Source organism: Chiloscyllium plagiosum, unplaced genomic scaffold (genome assembly GCF_037043375.1).
Source record: "Chiloscyllium plagiosum isolate Xiang-an unplaced genomic scaffold, Cpla_swu_hap1 HiC_scaffold_13, whole genome shotgun sequence".
Classification (NCBI taxonomy): domain Eukaryota; kingdom Metazoa; phylum Chordata; class Chondrichthyes; order Orectolobiformes; family Hemiscylliidae; genus Chiloscyllium; species Chiloscyllium plagiosum.
The window spans coordinates 26,723,506-26,747,183 of record NW_028270151.1 but is presented as its reverse complement, the minus strand read 5'-3'; the positions used below and the strand labels follow the sequence as shown (position 1 = coordinate 26,747,183).

Here is a 23,678-nt window from a genome sequence, read left to right as displayed (position 1 = left end):
TGGATAGGATAAATAGAAAAAACCTTTTCCCTGGGGTGGGGGAGTCCAGAACTGGAGGGCATAGATTTAGGGTGAGAGGGGAAAGATATAAAAGAAAACTAAGGGGCAACGTTTTCACTCAGAGGGTGGTACATGCATGGAATGAGCTGCCTGGGGAAGTAGTGGAGGCTGGTACAATTGGAACTTTTAAAAGTCAACGAGATGGATGTATGAATAGGAAGCGTTTGGAGGGATATGGGCTGGCAGATGGGACGAGGTTGCGTTAGGGCATCTGGTTGGCATGGATGAGTCAGACTGAAGGGGTTGTTTCCATGCTGTGCATCGCCATGACTCTATAACTCTAGAATGAAATGCTAGATACAGTTATTGAAAGTAAATATGTGGCTACTTTGCTATCTGGTCCAATGTGGTAAGTAATGTTTCATAAAGAATATGTTAGATTTGTCTTCATTTACTAAGCACTCGAAATTTTAGTGTTACCCAAAGAACAAAGAACAAAGAAAATTTATAGCCCAGGAACAGGCTCTTCAGTCCTCCAAGCCTGAGCTGATCCAAATTTACTGTCTAAACATGTCGGTCAATTCCTAAGCATCTGTATCCCTCTGCTCCCCACCTATTCATGCATCTGTCCAGACACATCTTAACTGAATCTACCGTGCCTGCCTCTACAGCCTCTGCTGGCAACGCATTCCAGACACTCACCACCCTCTGTGTGAAGCACTTGCCGCGTGTATCCCCCTTAAACTTTCCACCTCTCACCGTCCTCTGGATGCAATTCAGTTAATTAACGAGATCCCAAAGAATGTTAAAAATATATTTTCAGTCAGTTTAACCTTCACTCTTTGGTTCCACATATATTATGATGGGAGATTATGAGAACAATTTCAGACCTTTGGACTAATTTGGAAAGGATTACCTGAATTGCTCTTTGAAAGATCTTCCAGTAACGAATATTCTCTTGTGTTGCAACATTCTATAATTTTATTAACTTTAGGAGCATTTCTTTGATTTTCAAGTGTTCATGTTTAAACATGTCATGCAACGAAACATGCATTGCAGATACTAACAATCTTTTCCCCTTTTGCATTTCAGCCTCAACAGTTCAACCTTCTAGTGCAACCACATCAGTTGAAATTGTGAATACAAAAGGTAAACATTTTCTGCATTCAGAGCTAAATTCAAAAGTATTACATTGAATGGGGATAAAAACGAATCTTTTGCATCAAAATAACAAGTAGGATTTGTAAGATTATAGTCACCCATCCCATTCTCCAAACAAATGCACACCATCCACTCTGACCATTCATAAATGCTCTCATATGCTTTTATAAACATTTAAAATAAATGGAAATTACTCATCAAATAATAGAACAGAGTGATTCCTCTGTTTTCTGAAATATATCCTCCCATGAATGTTGTGCCTCCTGATACACACACTCGGGATGAACAGTTCTGTAGGTCATCTCGTTGAAGAAGCTTTTAGATTGCAACTAATGTTCACTATGATCCTGGATACTTTACAACATACAACATTACTTTATAGCACTGTCCATTACCAAGGAGTAGATGGGATACATATATTTTCACCAAATATGGGCCATGATTAAGATCTGGCCTTCATAACAAAGTCCAGATTTGGTATGATCACATTACTGAAATGTCAAGAAATAATATAATGTCGGACATAATTTATTGCTGAGAGAGTCTTTGGCCTCTTGAACATGAAAATGGTGGGGTGGAAGCTTAAAGAAACAAAATGCATTACAGCCTCAAAAAACAACAACTACTTTTTAAGCTGGATGCAAGTAGTCACACATAAACTGCATAGTGGTAGGATATACACTTTAAAATTTTATGAAGCTGGGTCATATTTTGTTTGGTTTATGAAGTCCAATGTAACGAACAGCTGGAATGCCTTGGGCATTTAAACACACAGGATAGATATCAATAGAACTAATTGCTGTGACTCTGAGTTCTAAAACAATTTGAAGTATTTTTTAACTTTCCTAAGCACTTTACTAATAGACAAAGAAAGTATGGTGTAATGACAAAGAATGAAGAACAAAGAAAATAGCAACACAGTGACAGGGCCGTCGGTCATCCAAGTTTACACCAATTGACATCCTCAATCTAAATTTGCTGCCTATTTTCTAATGGTTTATATCCCTCTGCTCCTTGCCCATTCATGTATTTGTCTAGCTGCATCTTAAATGGTGCTATCGTGCCCACCTCTACTGCCTCTTCTAGCAACACATTTCAGACACCCACACCCTCTGCAAAAGGAAGTATCCATGCATATCTCCCCTAACTTTTCCCCTCTCACTTTGAACTCATGACTCCTAGTAATTGAATCCCCCACTCTGGGGAAAAAGTTTCTTGCTATTCACCCTGTCTATACCTCTCATGATGTTATAGCCCTCAATAAGGTCCCCCCTCCCCACCCCTACCCTCTGTCTTTCTAGTGAAAATAATCCTTATCTACTGACCCTCTCATCATAGCTAGTGCCCTTCATACCAGGTAACATCCTGGTGAACCTCCACTGCACCCTCTCCAAAACATCCACATCCATTTGGTAACATGCCAACCAGAATTGTATGCAGTATTCCAAATGTGGCGGAACCAAAGTAGTATACAACTGTAACATGACCTGCCAACTCTTGTACTCATGCCATATACCTCCTTGATCGTTCTATTGTCCTGCATTGCCACCTTCAGGGAACAATGGACCTGAACACCTGGATCTGTCTGTACACCAATTTTCCTCAGAACGTTTCGATTTACGGTATAGTTTGCTCTTGAATTTTATCTTCCAAAATGTATTATCTCGCATTTGCCAGAATAGTACTCCATCTGCCATTTCTCGGCCCAACTCTCCAATCTATTTATATTCTGCTGCATTCTTTGACAGTCCCCTTCACTATATGCTACTCCATCAATCTTCGTGTCATCTGAAAACCTGCTAATCAGACCACCTACACCTTCCTCCAAATCATTTGTGCATATCACAAACAACAGTGGTCCCGGCACAGATGTCTGTGCTAAACCACTGGTCACACATCTCTATTTTGAGAAGCTCCTTCCGCTATTACTCTCTGTCTCCTGTTGCCAGCCAGTTCTCTCTCCATCTAGCTGCTACACCCTGAGTCCCATGTGACTTCACCTTCTCCATCAGCCTACCATGGAGAACCTTATCAAGTGCCTTATTGAAGTCCATGTATATGACACCGACAGCCCTTCCCTCATCAATCAACTTTGTTACTTCCTCAAAGAATTCTATTAAGTGGGTACAACATTACTTTCCCTGCACAAAGCCATGTTGCCTATCACTGGTAAGCCCATTTTCTTCCAAATGGGAATAGATCGCATCCCTCAGTATCTTCTCCAGCAGCTTCCCTACCACTAACATCAGGCTCACCAGTCTATAGTTACCTGGATTATCCCTGCTACCCTTCTTAAACAAGGGGGCAACATTAACAATTCTCGAGTCCACCAGGACCTCACCCATGTTCAAGGATGCTGCAAAGATATCTCTCACTCTAACAGTATGACATCTTATAACAGGCTCAAAAAAAATCATTCACAACCATGAAGGAAAATGTGTGCTGAATGCATTCACGAACTCTCAGGCATCCTGATAGTAAGCCAGCATGAACTTTTATCTGCATTGTAATAATTAAGAGTGGCCTCAAAACGTTCAACTTTTTTTTGTCACAGCATTGATTTCAAAGCAATGTAACAGAGTTTTGGTGCCTTATAGTACTACAGTGCAGAAAGAGGCCCTTTAGCCCACTGTGGCTATTTGGCCATCAAGCACCAATCTACTCTATTCCTTTTCCCAGCACTTGGCCTGACGACTTGTGCACATTGTATGGCATTTCAAGTGTTCATGAAGATATATTTCAAATAACATAATGATTCCCCTGTCCAACATCCTTTTCAACAGTGAATTCTCGATAGGTGAAAGTGAGGACTGCAGATGCTGGAGTCCAGAATTTTGTGCTGATAAAGCACAGCCAGTCAGGCAGCATCGGAGGAGCAGGAAAATTAACATTTTGGGCAAAAGCCCTTCATCAGGAAGTCGATTTTCCTGCTCCTCGGATGCTACTTGATCTGCTGTGCTTTTCTAGCACCACACTCTCGACAGTGAATTCTGGATGCCCACCACCCTCTGGGTGAAAAATATTTTCCATAAATCCACCTTATCCATGTTACATCTGGAATAAGGGGTAAAATTATTCCCATCTGCCCTGCGGTGCCATGTGTAACTTTGCAGGTATCATTGGGATGACCACCCCTCCTTAACAGCTGTAAAGAAAATAACTCTGGCCTAACCAGCCTCTTTTCAAAGCTAAATCATTCCAGCTCTGGAAACATCCTGGATTTGTAATCATCATGAAATAGCGCCAATTATACGAAGTATCATGTCAATAATTGTTCACAGTCCTTCAGCAATTAAAGAAATGACTATAAATGTTTTCCAAACTGTTCACAATTTCTTCTCCTGCCTTTCAATGTGACTGTGATCGAGCTGGAGCACTTTATGCCCTTAGTGTCCAATCTGTGTGATATTTCACAATAGCAAATTAGGCCTTTCGGCCCATCGTGTACCTGTTGCCAAAGATCCATTGATTCTAATTCAATTTTTAATCACTTGATCCGTATTCTTGTATGTTGTCATTTCATTTGGTGAAAAAAAAGTTGTCTCAGTAATTCTGCTATAACACAAACACGCAGTGGGATTTATTAGAGATCGAGCGAGAGTGGTCAAACCAAAATATGTGTGCACAGCAGCACTTTGAAATATATGACGATAATGCTTTTATAAATCTGTGAATCAGTATAAAGGTCAAGTCGCTATGGATCCTACAACTGCTCTCTCAATGGAGACCGACGGCTGGTAGCGGTTTAACCTGAGGGTCACACGTCTCCGATGAGGCGTGAGTTTGAGAATGAGAACCGTTCATATTAACCTGAGCCAATGCAGGAATCAAACCGCACCATCACCCTGCATCGCAAACCAGGGGTCCAACCAACTGAGCTAACAAACTCCGATGAATCAGTGCTGTTATTGTGCTAAATTATAACATGGTTTATAATTATCCCAGGACACTTAGTTCAGTTCATTTGGGAAGCGTTTTGCAAAATTAATGTTTCTTCCCTTTGGATTTTAACAGAGTTCATAAGTCCCATGTTGGTGGGGCCATATGCACCATGTGTTGGAAATTTGGTGGTTTATTACCGAGGTCAGTGGAACTCCGTTTGTAGTAGTCTGTGGGATTCGGCTGATGGAAAGATTGTCTGCAAGCAAATTGGCTGCGGTTCTTATCACACAACGTCTACAAATCCCATTACACAAGAAACAGGACCTATGTTACTGGATAAGATTCAGTGCAAAGGAACAGAATCTTCATTGTCGGAGTGTGCACTCAATTCTTCCGGCCAGCAGAAGTGCGAAACTGGGACGAGTGTACTCATTTTCTGCAAAGGTATTAATGAATTGCTCATTAATGTTGACTATTTTTGTCCGCATACTTTATTAGCTGACATGGGAATTAGTCAGGAAGGTGGGTGGCAATCTTTAACTTTGAGTGGAATCTTGTCGAGGCGCCTGGTATCTCAGCAGCCAACTGGCGAACGGAGAGATCAGCGCTCCCTCGTTCAGTCAAGGCGGAAGAACGACAGACAGCGTTTGCAGGAAGTCACCGGCAATTTACGAGTCTTCTCTAAAAGTTCGTCCACTTACTCCCCATCCCCAGCTGCTGTTGAGTGAGTGATGGTGAGTTTCATTTTTGAACAGCTCCTGTGCATGGGGTGGGGATGTACAAGATGTAAAGAAGTAAGTTTCAGAATTTTAACCACCACAGTGAAGATAGTGCGACATAGTTCGAGGTCACGATTGCATGTTCATGGGAGGCGAACATGTCATTGGTGATGCTGCCATGTATCTGTGGCCCTTCATCTATGTAGTAGTAGTTCAGGAAGAGATGGTTGTGCCATGGGGTGGTCGGTGGTATCCAGCGATAGGGTTAGGGTTAGCCTTCCAATGTTCAATGTTCTGATCCTACATCAAACTTTAATTGTCTTCTAATCATCCAACTCTTTCTAAACTCTTGAAGGTAGCACTGCCAGGAATGCCGCTTTGGTGTCAGGATGTTGGGTTGATACCAATAGTGAGAGATGTGTCTGTTTGCTTCTACATTTCATTACTTCCCTTTTAAATTGTAAAAGCAAATAGCGATACACTAACTGAATAACTGACTATGCAACACACACACATATATATAGAGGATGTTGCAAATTATATCCCATAAAGTCTGAAAAAAGATCCGTTTCAGGAGGCTTAAATTTCTGTCCCATGTTTGCTGCTTATAGTGTCACGAATCAAACGTTGCCGATGCTTGCCCTATCCACCTGCGCTGCACGAAAAGTTGGCGGGTTTAGCGTCAGGAAAGCGGACCACAGGTTCCTGCCTTTTGTTTCTCAAATCTGTCAGCCCACCTCTACATTCAGCAAGGAAACTACGTGGTTCAACGGTTCACAAAATCTGGCTGTCCCTCTTAAAGGGAAGTGGCAAGGAAGAACAATGCTCACTGTTAAGTGATGGCAAACTCAACGCCAATGAAAACTGCTCAACAGAGATTCGAAATAGAAGTGAACAGGTTATATGTTCTTCCGGGACGCTGGGTCGTTGGGGTAAAGATGATGGATTCCACATCACCAAGAACTGGTCATTGCGCAAGCAGGGCGAGGTATCCAATGAGGATTTTTAAAATTTCATTTTCGTTGTTTGAAAGTCATTGATAACGGCAAAGTTTCCTTATCTTTTTCAGTTCTGTGATCAGCCGCAGGTCTGATGCAGAGCTTTACAATTTCCACAAGGGCAAAAGACAGGTCCTGATTTACCACAACCAATTGACCCCTGTGGCATTCTCACAGATCTGATTCAGAGCAGCAATCCAGCCATCCGAACCAACCAATCTTCCAAGGAGGTGGAGTTCACTTTTACAGACATAATTGTAACCTGGAGTGAGGGACAATGATAGTAGAGGTTCTGATTTCTTTCCACTCGACAGCCAAACATGAACCTCTGCAACTCTTTCACTGCCTGACATTAGCATACAATGGAAAGATTTGCAGGTGGATACTATCCCAGTTTGGCTGTTACAAACATACCTTACACGTCCTTCACATACAATAACTGCTGTTCTGAAGCCAAGGCAAGTGGTGAAAGAACCAACGAAGGGGAAAATGTGTTGCTAATTGACATAATCACCACATGGAAATTCTCAATCATCACAAACAATTTAAAACTTTCATGGGGGACATGATTGAGATGTATCAAATGATGAGGGGCATGGTTGGGGTCGACAGGAAGGAACATTTCCCCTTGGAAAAGGACTCAGTCATGAGGGAGCATAGGTTTTAGGTAAAGGGCAGGAAGGGATATAAGGAAAACCTGTTTTATATTCAGAGCATGTGGAAATTTGAAACTCACTGCTTGTATGAGTGGCAGAGACAGAAACTCTCACAACATTGGGGAAATATTTAGAGTGCACTTGTGGCATTTAAGTGCTGGAAAATGGGATTAGAATAGTTCGGTGCATTCACTTTCAACTGGCACAGACTTGATAGACTGTGACTATCCCTCTAACATTAGTCAACAGCAAATTCTCATGGTCAACTGGAATGGGCAATAAAAGCTGGCCTAGCCAATGATGTTGGCATAGCATGAATGGAGAATAATAAGATCTGGAATTCTGTTCGAACCCAGATTGTCTGGTTCAGAAGGAGAGATGATATCCCAAGAACAACATTAGGGCAATTAGAGATGGGCAATAAATGGTGGGGTGGATATCAATAAACAGCCTACTTTAAGTGTGATGTGGAAGTGCTGGTGTTGGATTGGGTGGACAAGGTCAAAAGTCACATGACACCAGGTTATAGTTCAACAGATTTATTTGAAATCACAGGCTTTCTGAATGTCACCTGATGAAGGGGCAGTGCTCCAAAAGCTTGTGATTTAAAAAAAAACTGCTGCACTCTAACCTGGGTGGTGTGACATTTGACTTTAACTCCTGCAGGTCATCTGCCACAAACTGGATCCACACATCAAAATTAGTGCCACAAGATTTCTTACGATCTCATGCAAACAATCCGTCTGATTGAATATATCTTAATTTCATTTGATGAGCTGGAGTCCCATCTTCAGACATTATGATGCCTCAGGGAGCTGGAATTGTTCTTGGCTAGTATGGTTCAACCTGAAGAAACACCAATATGACTAGTTCCATCTTTTTTTTCTGTGCTCAGTGATAGAAGAATATGAATAAAAGATTTTAACAGAACCTCTGGTGTTAGTCCTTCTCCAAATAGCCTTGCATGCTCCTGAACAAAGAGCAGTGTAATTACTACACAATCAGCTTCAGTAACTTGCTTTTTTTAAAAGGTTCAGAAACTCATTTCACAATCCTTGCTTGTTAAAACTTCCTTTTCCCATTGAGACAACAAATATACACAACAAGATAGCCTTTACATTCATCTCAGTTTCCTGGAAACAAAGTAGCTGGGAAAATAGCAAAGCTGGCAGTAATGATCATGGGGACATTGCAATACTGGAAGAAAGATGATATTGCTGGCGTTGGTCAGAAGATGCAGGTGTGGTGGTAGTACCAGAGTCAAGAGCTGGGTTACATTTTCTAGAGCTAAGCAAAAAATGTTTGCTGCAGTCTCCAGATCACTAGCTTGCAAACATGTGAAGAGAACAATTGACATAGAAATTACTGGAAAGGGCAAGAATTTAGGCAGTAAAATGGGATGGAAGACTTTGGTTAACCAATTAACTGTGATAGTCATAGTCTGAAGGCCCCAAAGAAGTTAAAAGAGGTCATGGAGTATGTTCAGTAGAATTTTCCACAGCATAATGTTTCCAGTTCAAGTAGAAGGGAGGCATTCCTGGACTTAGATCTTGAATTGTGATGTGTCAATAATATAATGAAGCCCTGGGATATACAGGGTTCAATGATTTTTTTCTATCTTAACATTTAAGTTAATTTTTGAAAAACACAAGGGATAGTCTAGAATAAAAAAAATTGCACATGGGATAATAAGAGCAGACCAGTATCGATAAATTGGAAAAATAAATTGGTGCTTACGCCTGAAACAATGGTTGTCCTGCTCCTCAGATGCTGCCTGACTTACTATGTATTTCCAGTGCCACACTTTTCAACAATAAATTATTGGTGAGCATTTAATGTTGCTTCAGTCAAACTTTAAATGATTGAATACATCCCAGAAAAAAAACATTAGGGCTCATTTTTTTTCTTGCCAACATGTCCAATTTTGGCACATCAGAGTTAACATGATTAAACTGAAACTGCATTTTCTCCTCTGACAGTGAAACAAAATGTGATTCTTGAGGATGGAGATAGCCCTTGTGCTGGGAGAGTTCAAGCTAGCAACTTTGATACATGGGGTATCATCTGTGGTCGAAATTGGGATATGAATGATGCTCGTGTATTGTGCAAATACCTCGGATGTGGTGAAGCAGTATCAGCATCTGGGAATTCTCAGTTTGGAGCTGGCAATTGGCCTGTGCTGAACTTTGAAATTGGCTGCAATGGCAGTGAGGAAGACCCCTGGAAGTGTGAATTGAAGCAGTTGGCTCACAATAACTGTTCCGGTGAAGTGGAAGGAGCTGGTGTCATTTGTTCAGGTAACTCTCCTGTCTGAAACAGTGAAAACCATGTGGTACCACTTTTTGAGATTGCACACAGTTTACATGAAAATGCAACATTATAAAATAACAAAAGTCATCTAAGTCAGATTGGAGGGTCCAGATTTGGAAATGAAATATAACTATTCTTAACATTTTACAGATGCAGACATTATGCATGTTACCTTTCACATGTAATTTGAAGCTAATGTCCTTCAATAGGAACATGAATAAGAGAGACAGCCTTTTATTAATTAAAACTAAAAGGGATTGGATACTACCACAAACTTGGCAGCAAAAGCCAGCATAATAAATAGCTTGAAAACACTTAAAAGCCACAAGACATTGCAGTTAGAATACTTATGCAGAAACATGTGGAAAGTGAACAATGATTCTTCTATCAAATAATAGTATGTATAGGAGAGTAACTAGAAATTATGCATGTGAAGTCCATCCCAAGTATTTACAGTTGCACAGTACCCAGGCACGATTAACCATTGCCTAGCACAATTATCTCCAACAAATTCATGATTTAGTGACATTCAAATTATGGCACACATGCTCTCGTCCAAGGCAAATCCATTGCTCATGCAATACTGAATCTGCATTCATCACCAGATTCTTGGAAGTTTTATTTTGTTGTTGGTGGTTTGGTATTGCTTTACATTCTGAGAGACATAAATCAATTCATAGTGTTGGTCTTATACTAAATGGTATGCTAGCTTTGAAACCAACTGAGGCAATCTATGTCTTACCCCTGTTGTCATTGTATGCAGATGAGTGTTTGGAAAATTATATATCGTGTCCTCACATTTGCAGAGGCCAAGATGTTTTTCTCAGTGTGGATTATGGAAAAATGCTGTTGTAGTTATGATTTCCTATCTAAATACATACAAGTATATGATTATACAAACCTGGAGTAGGAGACGGTCACTTTGTTCCTCAAACCTGCTCCTCCATTCAATAAGACCACGGTTGACCTGGTTATTTCACATTTCCACCAACCCTGTTATTTTTTCAAGTGCCTGCTTATTAAGTGTCCATTGTTATGGACCAGACCAGACCCCTTCAGAATATTTTCAGAAGGATAGCCTAGATCCAAACTTAATTTTAGCTTTTTATTTTAGAGGCAACTGTAAATTGCTGTGTTCCAGATAGAATTTGGCTGGTCAAACTATTTGGGGTTAAGCAAAACACAATTTATTCAAACACTGTAGTTAAAATACAACAAAAAAGAGAAGAACTTTGAATAACTAACATTATTGTAAATTTTTACAGAACAATAAATACAGTAACTATTACTAATTAACTGTTCCAATATAGTAACGTTTCATAAGAACACCACTTGACAAAAAGCAGTCAGGAACAGATTGCTTCACTTGCAATCCAGCAGCAGGGACAGAGGAAAATATCAAGTAAAAACTCAGGAGAGTAATAGCCAGGAGGTATTTACTGCAGCTTCCAAACCTGATGAGACTCCAACAGCAACTGATGCTAAATCTCAAAACAAAAAATCTAAAGATGAGAAACCTTGGTCTCTGAGAGCTAGCGACAGCCATACATGCTGCTTCTCTTGTTCCAAATTTTAAAAAAATCCGAGGCCTCTCAAGTTGTTTACTTCATGGGCCTTCACTAGCCACTTCTGCCTTAAAACCTCTCTTAAAAGAAACTATGAAAATCAACCTCTTAAAACCACAGCATCATTACACAATTCAGCTCTGATTTGAAATATTCAAGGGCTGTGCTTCTACACTTTATTTCCAAGGACTCACAGTTCTTTGGGACAGCACAAGTCTTTGTCATAAATGGTCCACAGCCCAATTTGAAATAAAGAGTCATTGTTCAACATTGCAAACGGGAAATATCATTTCCAAATCCACCATCTGAAGACATTTGTGATCTTGTAGGTTCAATCAATTGCCTCTAACCCTTGAATCCAAGTCTAGCAATGTAAAACATAACCCATCTATTTCTGGTAATTGACCAGTGAACTTTCTCTTAACTGCTTTTGAAGCACTTACATCCTTAAATATGTGTGTCAAACATGCACAATATAACTGAAACATAACCTTTACAATTTTTCCCTACAGATTGCCCTGGCATTAAAAAAATAATATAATTGTTTTCCTAATTACTTGCTGGACCTGCATATCAACTGTTGTAATTCAGGCAAACACTTAACAGAACCTTTCACTGCATTCGTAGCCTCATTTTGAAGTGTAGCTTTTTCAGCTAGTTTTCTTTTTTCAGTTCTCTAGCCTTAATCTTTTGTTCTTTCCTGATCGCTATTCCAGTTTCTGAAATCCTGTTTCTCTTTTTATTCCCTGAAGATCAAGTCTTTTCATCCCATTTTCCATTATTTTCAGTTCCAATCTTCCTTCATTCATTACCTCAAGCTACCTCATTTCTTTTTCTCCCTCAATCTATTTTAACTTAACTCAATTAGAGCTACCTCTGACGACTCATTGTTTGGAGAACCTGGTTGCTCTTTTGCATTTTCACTGAGAGGATGATTTTTATACTTTATTCCCCCTTTAGACATAATGAGACTCAGCTTTCTTTGTTTAAACATTTATTCCTGCATGGAATGGAGGTCTACTCATCAAAGTTGCATGCAAGTAAAATCTTTACTGCTAAAGCCATGGTTTTATACTATTTTAGCGATTCTAAGCTTCCATTCAAAGCGCTACACGTTTACTTATCCCTATCTCTGTCCACCAGCATCCACATAGTCTACATTCCAGTTTATTACTCAGGACTATATTTTCCAATCTCACTCAAACTAGCACATATGATTATATTATCCAATCATATTATTACATGTTCACCTGTTCTATTTTTAAATACATACCTGTAAGAATCCAGAATCCAGTACTGTCCTTTCCCCATTAGAGCTCATAAATTCCAATAAGAGTCTGAGTCTGAGCGGGGTGGTGTCAAGTAACAATTATTGTGTTAAAAATCACACACTAGGTTAAAATCCAACAGGCTTATCTGTATTTGGAAGCATTAGCTTTCGGAGCATTCGCTCCTTCATCAGGTGGTTGTGGAGAATAAAGTTGTAAGACACAGAATTTATAGCAAAAGTTTACAGTGTGATGTAACTGAAATTATATATTGAAAAAGACCTGGATTATTTGTAAAGTCTCCCATCTTTTAGAATGACCGTGTTGGTTTCAGTTCGTTCATATGCAAATCGCAAAACTTTTTTAAAAAGTTACATTCTCGAGTGAACTTTAACAGTTGGTGTCATGTTGGCCCAGATAATGTGTTGAAAGTGTGAGCTTCCCTGTCTGTGCCACAATGGTCAGACCGATTCTAACCTTTAAAATGGATTTACAGAATCTTACATGGATTTATGCAGTTTTTGAGCAAAGGAAAACATAATTCTGCAAGTACAAATTCCCCCCAAAATGTATATGTATATGTGTATGTGTGCATGAGGGTGTGTGTGTGTGTGTGGAGGGAATGGGGGGAGTGGTTGGGTTATGAGTGTCTGTGAGAGAGCGTGTGTGGGAGTGTGTAAAGGGACATAAGTACGTGAGAGGGTGTGTGGGAGCGTAAGTGTGAGCGTATGGGAGAGGGTCTGCATGAGTGTCAATCGGAAAATGTGTGTAGGAGTGTTTTTGTTTGTGTTTTTGTTTGTGTGTGTGTGTGTGTGTGTGTGTGTGTGTGTGTGTGTGTGTAGGAGTGTGTGTGTGTGTGTGTGTGTGTAGGAGTGTCTGTGTGAGTCCGTTTGTCTGTGTGTGTGTGTATAGTGCAGTGGGGTCACCCGTAGTGTGACATGAACCAAAAGGTCCCAGTTGAGGTTCTTGGGTTCATGTCACGCTACAGGTGACCCCATTACATGATATACACACACATGCACGCACACACAGCCTTGATTACCGAGGGTCAGTGGTGCCAAGTTTTCCCTTTGTAATTGGCTGTCTGGTACAGCGTTTTATACATTTCAAGCTTGCATCAGCAATTTCCATGTAATTCCAACTAAGCTAATCATATCACTGAATGACAAATAGATAGACAGGCTTGAGATCCACCTCAGTTCTTTCTGATGTTTCCCAAACTTTCTTATCGTCTTTCTTCAATGGATACTGTACTCAAGTAACATTTGCCAGCTGTACCATATTAACTGCCAATTAATTGAATACTTGCCTCTCTCTTCAGCACCTTTAAATTTCTCATTACAGGAAATACAAAACAATATTGACTTTTGATGAGTTCCAAATAATGTTGTGTGGTTCCATCTAGTGTTAGAATTCTTTAGCCATCAAGTTGTGGCTTAAATGTGCTCATGCAAACTACAATGCAATAACTGCTAATTTACCATCTGAAGCTGATTTGAATCTTTTCCTCTAGTGTTTTTAGTAATATTTTGTATATAGGTGGAGCAATAACTACTTCAGAGTCTATATCTATAATTATTTGAAGGTCTTAACTAAAAAATCCTCTTAATATTATAACAGATTGATTAAATAATTCAAGAGAAACATCTAATTAGCGTGAAATGTGCTTATCTATATCTAATGTGCAAGCAACTACAGCTGCACCTTTTATCCCAGTCCAGTAACCTTGAGTCTACAGAGTGTATCTTGTTCTACTTGTGAAGACAAAATGAAGTAAAAAATTGCCCCACAGTCTCCACCTACTGTCAGTGATGTTCTGCTACATTAGCCATGGGCAGCCATTTTGTGTTGCTCAGTCATGGGCCAGCCCTAACAGCCCTTTTTCATCTTCCAGTATGTTACTTATTTCTGCATTTTTAGCCTCTACAAAGAAAGTCCACATTTAATTCCCATACCAATTATATTACTTCAGACTTAGATAAATCGTGCAAACCAATCAGAGTTAATTCCTTCATTTGTTGGATTGTTTTAGCCATTTTCAGTTCCAGGTAAGTTAATAGTATGAAAAACATCATATTTAATCCCTTTTATCCTTTGCCAAATTATTATTACTCCACGCACATTCTCACTTCTGTTATGACACTGAAGTGCACTGCTGATTCAGCCACACAACTCCGCAAGTCATCTCAAAAGTTTAAATGTCCAATTGATTCCCCAAAACTGTTAAATTACTTGACTATTATTTTTATCTAGGACAAAGAGGAGAATTCATCAATAAGCATTAAAATGCAAGCACACAATCTTTCACAACTGTCATATGGATTACTGCATACTGCTATGAAAATTTAAATCATATTGCCTTTAAATCCATATGCATATACATTCTTAGAACAAGAAGAGACATATTGTCCTGTAAATTTTTTTATTGAAATGAGAAAAAAGCAATAAAGAAAAATTATGCATCAAATGTCAAAACTTCATGGGTGGAATATTGGGACTTTCTGACAGTTGTTTCTTTTTTCAATTAATTTTTCATTTTGCTGTAGGCCACAGGATAATAGTAGATCTTCAGTTCTGATCAGTAGTGACCAGTCAGATCTCTTATTGATTTTGTAGGTTTCTTTTCTCAGAGTCTTTGAGTGTTGACATTCACAGGGAGAGAGAGTGAGATCAATGTTTCCGAACAAACCTTTCCACAACTACAAGCATTTTATTCTTTTCTCAGGGAGGGAGAGACAGAACTTTACTGTTGGTGTCACTGAGGTCTTGTATTAACCACATTACTCCCCAATTTGCAGTAAAACAGAAACTAATTGTCCAAACATCTGTTGGGAGGCAACCTACCAAGCAAGGCCCCTTCCACTGGTTTGTCTATCAAGGTCTATTTTACTTCTCTCTCAGCAGTTAGGTTTTTCTTAAAGCCCCGTGATCTTTGTAATCAACAACTAAATTACAACACAATTTGTCTTTTAACCTTCAAATTCCAAAAGTCCACAGTAAATAAACCATTCCCCAAGTAATGTCCAGAAGTTCAATTTTCCAGTTTTCTTTCGAAAGAAAACTATATGGTTCTAGCAACTTGCTGTAATGCAGTTGAATAGAGAATTTACTGAAAATGTGGTGTTGTATTTGGAAGTCAGTCAAATGCAACAATTAAGGATTCTAATGGACATGGAAAAACAATAATCTTCCTCAACAGCAATTTTGTTCTGTAATGCATAAATATTAATGCCAAAATGCAGATTACCAGTTAGATAATCTAATGAGTAAAGGGTTATGATAGTTTCACAGTGAAACTGTTATATATAAAATAACATTTTTGTTACAATTTTCAGCACAAGATAATTAGCGATGGAGAGTTTGACTTACCCTGTATAATGAAAGGTTTTTATTGTTTTAAACAACAGATCACAAACAATCCAGACTTGTTGGTGGAGCAGATAGATGCTCTGGAAGATTAGAGATTCAGAAAGGAGAGACTTGGGGGTCTGTATGCGATTCACACTGGGATTTACTGGATGCCCGTGTTGTGTGTGCATCACTGAAATGTGGAGACGTAATATCGGTGCTCAGAAGAGCTCACTTTGGAGAAGGCAGTGGTCCCATATGGCAGGATGTCTATGAATGCCAAGGAAATGAGACCATTCTCTGGTACTGCCCCACGACACAAACAAATCGAAAGAATTGCACGCACAGAAATGATGTCAGCATTATTTGTTCTGGTAAGTCTTTCATACTTTCTTATACCTGCTTTCAAGTGGAAGATAGTTTAAAATCTGATCATTTTTAGCCATGGATTTGCAGCATTATTTTTCTCCATCTTAATCATCAATATGGGAAACATAGTTCATGCTTTATGTGAGATTCAGACTGTAGTTGCCTTTTCAACATTGGTGACTGGATATATAGTAGTACATTCCTTTCTTCATTTATGGAGTTTGAACAGCATGCTGTCAGAAAATTCCAATGATTCATGATCTTTTGAGTGGTTGCCTTGTTCTATACTTACCAGGCAGGGAAACATCGTATCTACTTTGACCGTGTATTGTGCCGTCACAGTTTTCAAAGTAACATAAATCACCTTTCATTCTTTGAAAGTCTCAAGAATGCAGGGATAGTTTCCCAAAGTTTGCCTGAAATGACAATCCTACATTCAATTCTGGTCTCCCTGCCATAGGAATAATGTTATTGAACTTGGAAGGGTTCAGAAAATATCTACAAGTATGGTGCTGGAATTGGAGGTTTGGGCAATAGGGTGAAGCTGAATAGACTGGGATATTTTTCCTGGAGTGTCAGTGAATGAGAGGTGATCTTATAGATCACCTTATAAAATCAGGAGGAACATTGCTGGGTTGAATAGCCAAGGTCTTTTTCCCAGGATAGGGGAGTTCAAAAGAAGTGGGCAGAGGTTTAAAGTATGAGAGGAAAGATTTACAAGGGACCTGAGAGGCAACTTTTCATGACGAGGGTGTTATGTGTATCAAATGCACTACCAGAGAAGATAGTGCAAGTAGGTACAATTACAACATTTGAAAGGCTGGATAAGTACATGAATAGGAAAGGTTCAAAGTGATGTGGGCCAAAGCTGGCAAACAGGACAAAATAATTTTAGGAGATCTGGTTGGTGCAGACAAATTGGAGTGAAGTTTCTGTTTCTGTGCTGTATAACTCTATGACTCTTTGACTTTATAATTTGTCTGTTCTACCCTTTTGTGCTACCTCAAGGGAGTGTGTATCCCTTCTTTGGTAAGCAGACCAAAACTGAACACAATACCATAAATATAGGTGTCTATACATATGCAGCAAAATATTTTTTCTCCTGTACTCAATGTCCCTTGCAATGAAGGCCAAAATACAATTTGCCTTCTGAATATAATGCTGTCTTTTTTGTGACTTCTGAACAAGGATCTCTTAGCTATCAACTGCACAATATCACACCATTGTTTTCTGTCTTTCTTATCAAATAACTCATCCTTTACTGGTCTAGACAGAAGAACAGAGAATAGGAAATTGGTGTATTTGAAAAACAATTTCTTTGTGCCTGTCTTCAGGAGAATGATGCAGAAATATTTCTCAGAAGTGGTAGGGGACTTTGAAAATGGAAAGTTGAAGAAATTAGTATTAATCAAAAGTAATACTTCACTTCTTTTCTTTTTTTTGTCTATTCTTTCTAAATGATGAATGTCCTTGAGTATTCAGCTCCCAGTCTTAATCACACTGCAATCACAGAAACATAGAAGATAGGAGCAGGAGAAGGCCATTCTGCCCTTCGAGCCTGCACTGCCATTCATCTGATCATGACTGCTCATCCAACACAGAGTCATAGAGTCATAGAAAAGTACAGCATGGAAACAGACCCTACGTTCTAAATCATCCATGCCAACCAGATATCCTAACCTAATCTAGTCCCATTTGCCAGCACTTGGCCCATATCCATCTAAACATTTCCTATTCATATACTCATCTAAATGCCTTTTAAATTCTGCAATTGTACCAGCCTCCACACTTCCTCTGGCAGCTCATTCCATACATGCACCACTCTGTGTGAAAAAAGCTGCCCCCTAGTTCCATTTTATATCTTTCCCCTCTCACCCTACATCTATGCCCTCTAGTTCTGGACTCCCTCACCTCAGGGAAAAGACTGTCTATTTCCCCTATTCATGCCCCTCATGATTTTATAAACCTCTATAATGTCACCTCTCCGTCTCCAACACTCCAGGGAAAACTGTCCCCAGCCTATTCATATCTCTCTATTGCCCAAATCCTCCAATCCTGGCAAAATCCTTGTATTCTTTTCTGAACGCTTTCAAGTTTCACAACATCTTTCTGATAGGAAGGAGACCAGAATTGCACACAATACTCCAAAAGTGGCCTTACCAATGTCCTGTACAGCTGCAATAAGATCTCCCAACTCCTCCACTCAATGCTCTGACCAATAAAGGAAGGCACACCAAACACCTTCTTCACTATCTTATCTGTCTGCAACTCAACTTTCAAAGAACTATGAACCTGCACTCTCAGGTCTCTTTGTTCAGCAACACTCCCAAGGACCTTACCATGAAGTGTATTAGTCCTGCTCTGATTTGCTTTTCCAAAATGCAGCACCTCGCATTTAACTAAATTAAACTCCATCTGCCAGTCCTCAGCCCATTAGTCCATCTGATCAAGATCACATTGTCCTCTGGGGTAACCTTCTTTGCTGTCCTCCTCACCTGAATTTTGGTGTTACCTGCAAACTTACTAACTATACCTCCAATATTCACATCTAAATCATTGACATAAATGATGAAAAGAAAATCAATAGCCTAATCCTTGCTTTCTTCCCATAATCTTTGATCCCATTTGCCCCAAGTGCTATATCTAGCCCCTTCTTGAATACATTCAATGTTTTGGCATCATTATTTCCTGTGTTAATGAATTCCATAGGCTCACCACTGTTTGGGTGAATAACTGTCTCCTCATTTCCATCCTAAATTGTCCATACTGAATCCTCAGACTGTGACCCCTGGTTCTGGATGCACCTACCATCAGGAACATCCTCCCTGCATCTACCTGTAAGAATTTTATAAGTCTCTACGATACTCCCCCTTCATTTGTCTGAACACCAGTGAAAGCTATCCGAACCCAGCCAATCTCTCTTCATACATCATTGCTGCCATCGCCAGAATCAGACTGGTAAAGGTTTGCTGCACTCCTAGAGAGTTAGAACATCCTTTCTCAGAAATTATGTGGAGGTTCTGGTTTGTACATTGTGCAGTGAACCCCCAGCTTCCATCACAACACCACAGATTTCTTAGAGAAACTCAGCAGCCACAGACCAGTCGAACTAGGAACATTCGTCATAGCAATGGATGTTTCGGTACACTACACCAGCATTCTCCATGATGAGGGCATCACAGCAACAGCCTCAGTATTCAATACTAACAACCGTCAATCTCCAGACACTCATCCACTTCATCCTCGACCACAACATCTTCTCCATTGACGACCAGTTCTTCATCCGCACAGACACACAGAATAGCTGTAGGCATCAAATTTGCACCCCATTATGCCAACATTTTCATGCACAAGTTCAAACAAGAGTTCTTTGCTGCACAGGACCTCCAACCAACACTCTACATCAGATATATTGATGACATTTTCTTCCTCTGGACCCATGTTGAGGAATCACTGAAACAACTACACATTGATATCAACAAGTTTCATCCCATCATCAGACGTACCATGGATCACTTTTTAGAATCAGTCTCATTCTTGGACACACGCATCACCATCAAGGACAGACACCTCAGTACTTCTCTCTACTGCAAATCCATGGGTAACCTCATGATGCTGCTCTTCTCTAGCTCCCACCCCAAAATATTAAAACAGCCACCACGTGTGGACAAGCCCTATGCATACACAGGATCTGGTCAGATGAGGAGGAATGTGACAAACATTTGAAGGTGCTGAATGACACCCTCATAAGAACAGTATATAATGCTCAACACATTGATCGCCAATTCCAACGTGCCACAGTGAGAAACCGTAATGACCTTTTCAGGAGGCAGACATGATATGCAACTGATAGGGTACCCTTTGTTGTCCAATACTTCCCAGGAGCAGAGAAAATAATCATGTTCTTCACAGCCTGCAAAATATTATCTATGAGGATGAGTACTTTGCCAAGATCTTCCCTACTCATACACTTCTCACTTTAAACAACCACCAAAGCTAAAACTGATCATTATTCGCAGCAAACTGCCCAGCCTTCAGGACAACATCGACCACAACACTGTACAACCCTATCATTGCAACCACTGCAAGACATGTCAGAGTGTGTCGTCAGGAGTGCTGCCATTACATGTGGGGACACCACATGTGTGGCAGGTATGAATGTGACTCAGCCAACATGTCTATCCCATACAGTGTAAGCAAGGATGCCCTGAGGCATGGTATATGGGAGAGACCAGGTAAAAACAATGACTGCAGATGCTGGAAACCAGATTCTGGATTAGTGGTGCTGGAAAAGCACAGCAGTTCAGGCAGTATCTGAGGAGCAGTAAAATCGACGGTTCAGGCAAAAGCCCTTCATCAGGAATGAGGGCTTTTGCCCGAAACGTCGATTTTACTGCTCCTCGGATGCTGCCTGAACTGCTGTGCTTTTCCAGCACCATTAATCCAGAATATGGGAGAGACCAAGCAGACACTACAATGACGGATGAATGGACACCATGCAACATTCACCAGACAGGAATGTTCCCTCTCAGTCAGGGAATAGTTGAGCAATCAAGGACATTCAGCCTCAGATCTTCAGGTGACTGTCCTCCAAGTTGGACTTCAGGTACGCAACAATGCAGAGTCACCGAGCAAAGGCTGATAGCCAAGTTCAGTCACCATGAGAATGGCCTCAAACAGGATCTGAGGTTCCTGTCACACTACAGGTGACCCTACTAGACTATACACTCTCACACACACACTCACAAACAAGCACACACACAGACATGCTGTTACACATGATCGCACACACACAGACCCTCTCTCATACACATGCTCTTTCTCAAACACACACTCTCTCTCTCTCTCTCTCAGAAATGTACTCCATCACACTCACACATACACTCTATCAAGTGCGCACATATGCTCACACTCTCTTTCTCACATACACACAAACATACACTTTCTCTCTCTCTCTCTCTCTCTTTCTCTCCATCACATGCACACATGGATGCACGCACACGCACAAAAAATCTATGGGGTGAATTTGTATTTGCAGATCCATTCTATTTTGTTCAAAAAGCCCACAATTTGTAGGCAATCAATCCATGTGATATTTTATAAATTTCTCTTTTAGAAATAGAGCCAGTGTGACTCAAGTTTAGGAGACAGACAGTCTCTAACCTCACATCTTTAATGCAGTGTCTGAGCTGAGGTGTCACCTCTACTTTTATAAACCTTAAGTTATCTCGGAAATGTGACTTGAAAGCCGTCCTAGAATTTAAATATGAATGAACTGAAACCTGCAACCCCATTCTAAATGATTAAAAGTCAGCAGCAATCTAGGTTTGTTCAAGACATCATATCAGTTGTATGACAATTTGATCTTTTACGATAAATTCTGTGTCCTATGATCCTGCCTCACTCGCTACCTGATGAAGGGGCAGTGCTCCAAAAGCTTGTTATTCAAAATAAACCTTTTGGACAATAACTGGTGTTGTGTGATTTTTAACTTTCTCAGAAAAGGAGAACAAAACTGCACACAATATTCTCGGTGTGGCCTCAGCAAGGCCTTGTATAACTGCAATAACACATCCCTGCTCCAGTACACAAAGCCTCACACAATGAAGGCCAACCTACCTTTTGCCTTCCTTACCAACTGCTGCACCTACATGCTTACCTTCAGCAACTGGTGTACAAGGACACCCAGGTCCCGCTGTACACTCCCCACTCCCAATTTACACCATTCAGGTAGTAATCTACCTTCTTGATTTTGATTCCAAAGTGAATAACCTCACATTTATCCAAATTATGCTGCATCTGTCATTGAGTTGCCCACTCACCCACCCTGTTCTGATCATGCTGGAGGATCTCTGCATTATTGTCACAGTTCACCCTCCCATCCAACTTGATAATATTGCAAACTTTGAGATGATACATTTTGTTCCCTCATCCAAATAATTAATGTATATTGTGAATAGCTGGGGTCCCAGCACCCATAAATAATTAAATCACACAGTTCTCTTTACTCACAGCTTGAAATAATTAGCTTTCTCATGAATGCAATATGTCATAGAGTCACGGAGATGTACAGCATGGAAACAGACCCTTCAGTCCAACCTGTCCATGCTGACCAGATATCCCAACCCAATCTAGTCCCACCTGCCAGCACCCGACCCATATCCGTCCAAACCCTTCCTATTCATATACCCGTCCAAATGCCTTTTAAATGTTGCAATTGTACCAGCCTCCACCACTTCCTCTGGCAGCTCATTCCATACACGTACCACCATCTGTGTGAAGTTGTTGTCCCTTAGGTGTCTTTTGTATCTTTCCCCTCTCACCCTAAACCTATGCCCTCAAGTTGTGGACTCCCCCACCCGAGGGAAAAGACTTTGCCTATTTATCCTATCCATGACCCTCATAATTTTGTAAACCTCTATAAGGTCACCCCTCAGCCTCCGTCATTCCAGGAAAAACAGCCCCAGCCTGTTCAGCCTCTCCTTATAACTCAAATTCTCCAACACTGGCAACATACTTTTAGTTTTTTCTGAACTCTTTCAAGTTTGACAACATCTTTCCGATAGGAAGGAGACCAGAATGGCATGCAATATTCCAAAAGTGGCCTAAACAATGTTCTGTACAGCTGCAACATGACTTCCCAACTCCTGTACTCAATACTCTGACCAATAAAGGAAAGCATACCAAATGCCTTGTTCACTACCCTATCAACCTGCGACTCCACTTTCAAGGAGCTATGAACCTGCACTCCAAGGTGTCTTTGTTCAGTAACAGTCTGCTAAGATTTGCCTTCCCAAAATGCAGCACCTCACATTTATCTGAATTAAACTCCATCTGCCACTTCTCAGCTATTGGCCCATCTGGTCAAGATCCTGTTGTAACCTGAGGTAACCCTCTTCGCTGTCCAATACATCTCCAATTTTGCTGTCATCTGCAAACTTACTGACTGTACCTCTTATGCTCGCATCCATTTCATTTATGTAAATGACAAAAAGTAGAGGATCCAGCACCTATTCCTTGTGGCACTCCACTGTTCACAGGCCTCCAGTCTGAAAAACAACCTTCTACCACCATCCTCTGTCTTCTACCTTTGAACTAGTTATGTATCCAAATGGCTAGTTCTCACTGTATTCCATGAGATCTAACCTTGCTAACCAGATTCCGAAGGGGAACCTTGTTGAATGCCTTACTGAAGTCCATATAGATCACATCTACCACTCAGGCCTCATCAATCCTCTTTGTTACTTCTTCAAAAAACTCTACCAAGTTTGTTGGACATTATTTCCCACGCACAAAGCCATGTTGACTATCCTTACTAAGTACTTGCCTTTCTAGATACATGTACATCCTGTCCCTCAGGATTCCCTCCAACAACTTGCCCACCACTGATGTCAGGCTCACT

General features: G+C 40.3%; 1 pseudogene; it reads left to right on the top strand.

Moving 5' to 3' along the window:
* LOC122556107 (scavenger receptor cysteine-rich type 1 protein M130-like) overlaps positions 1 to 23,678 on the top strand; it is a 151,274-nt pseudogene that overhangs the window by 101,257 nt on the left and 26,339 nt on the right.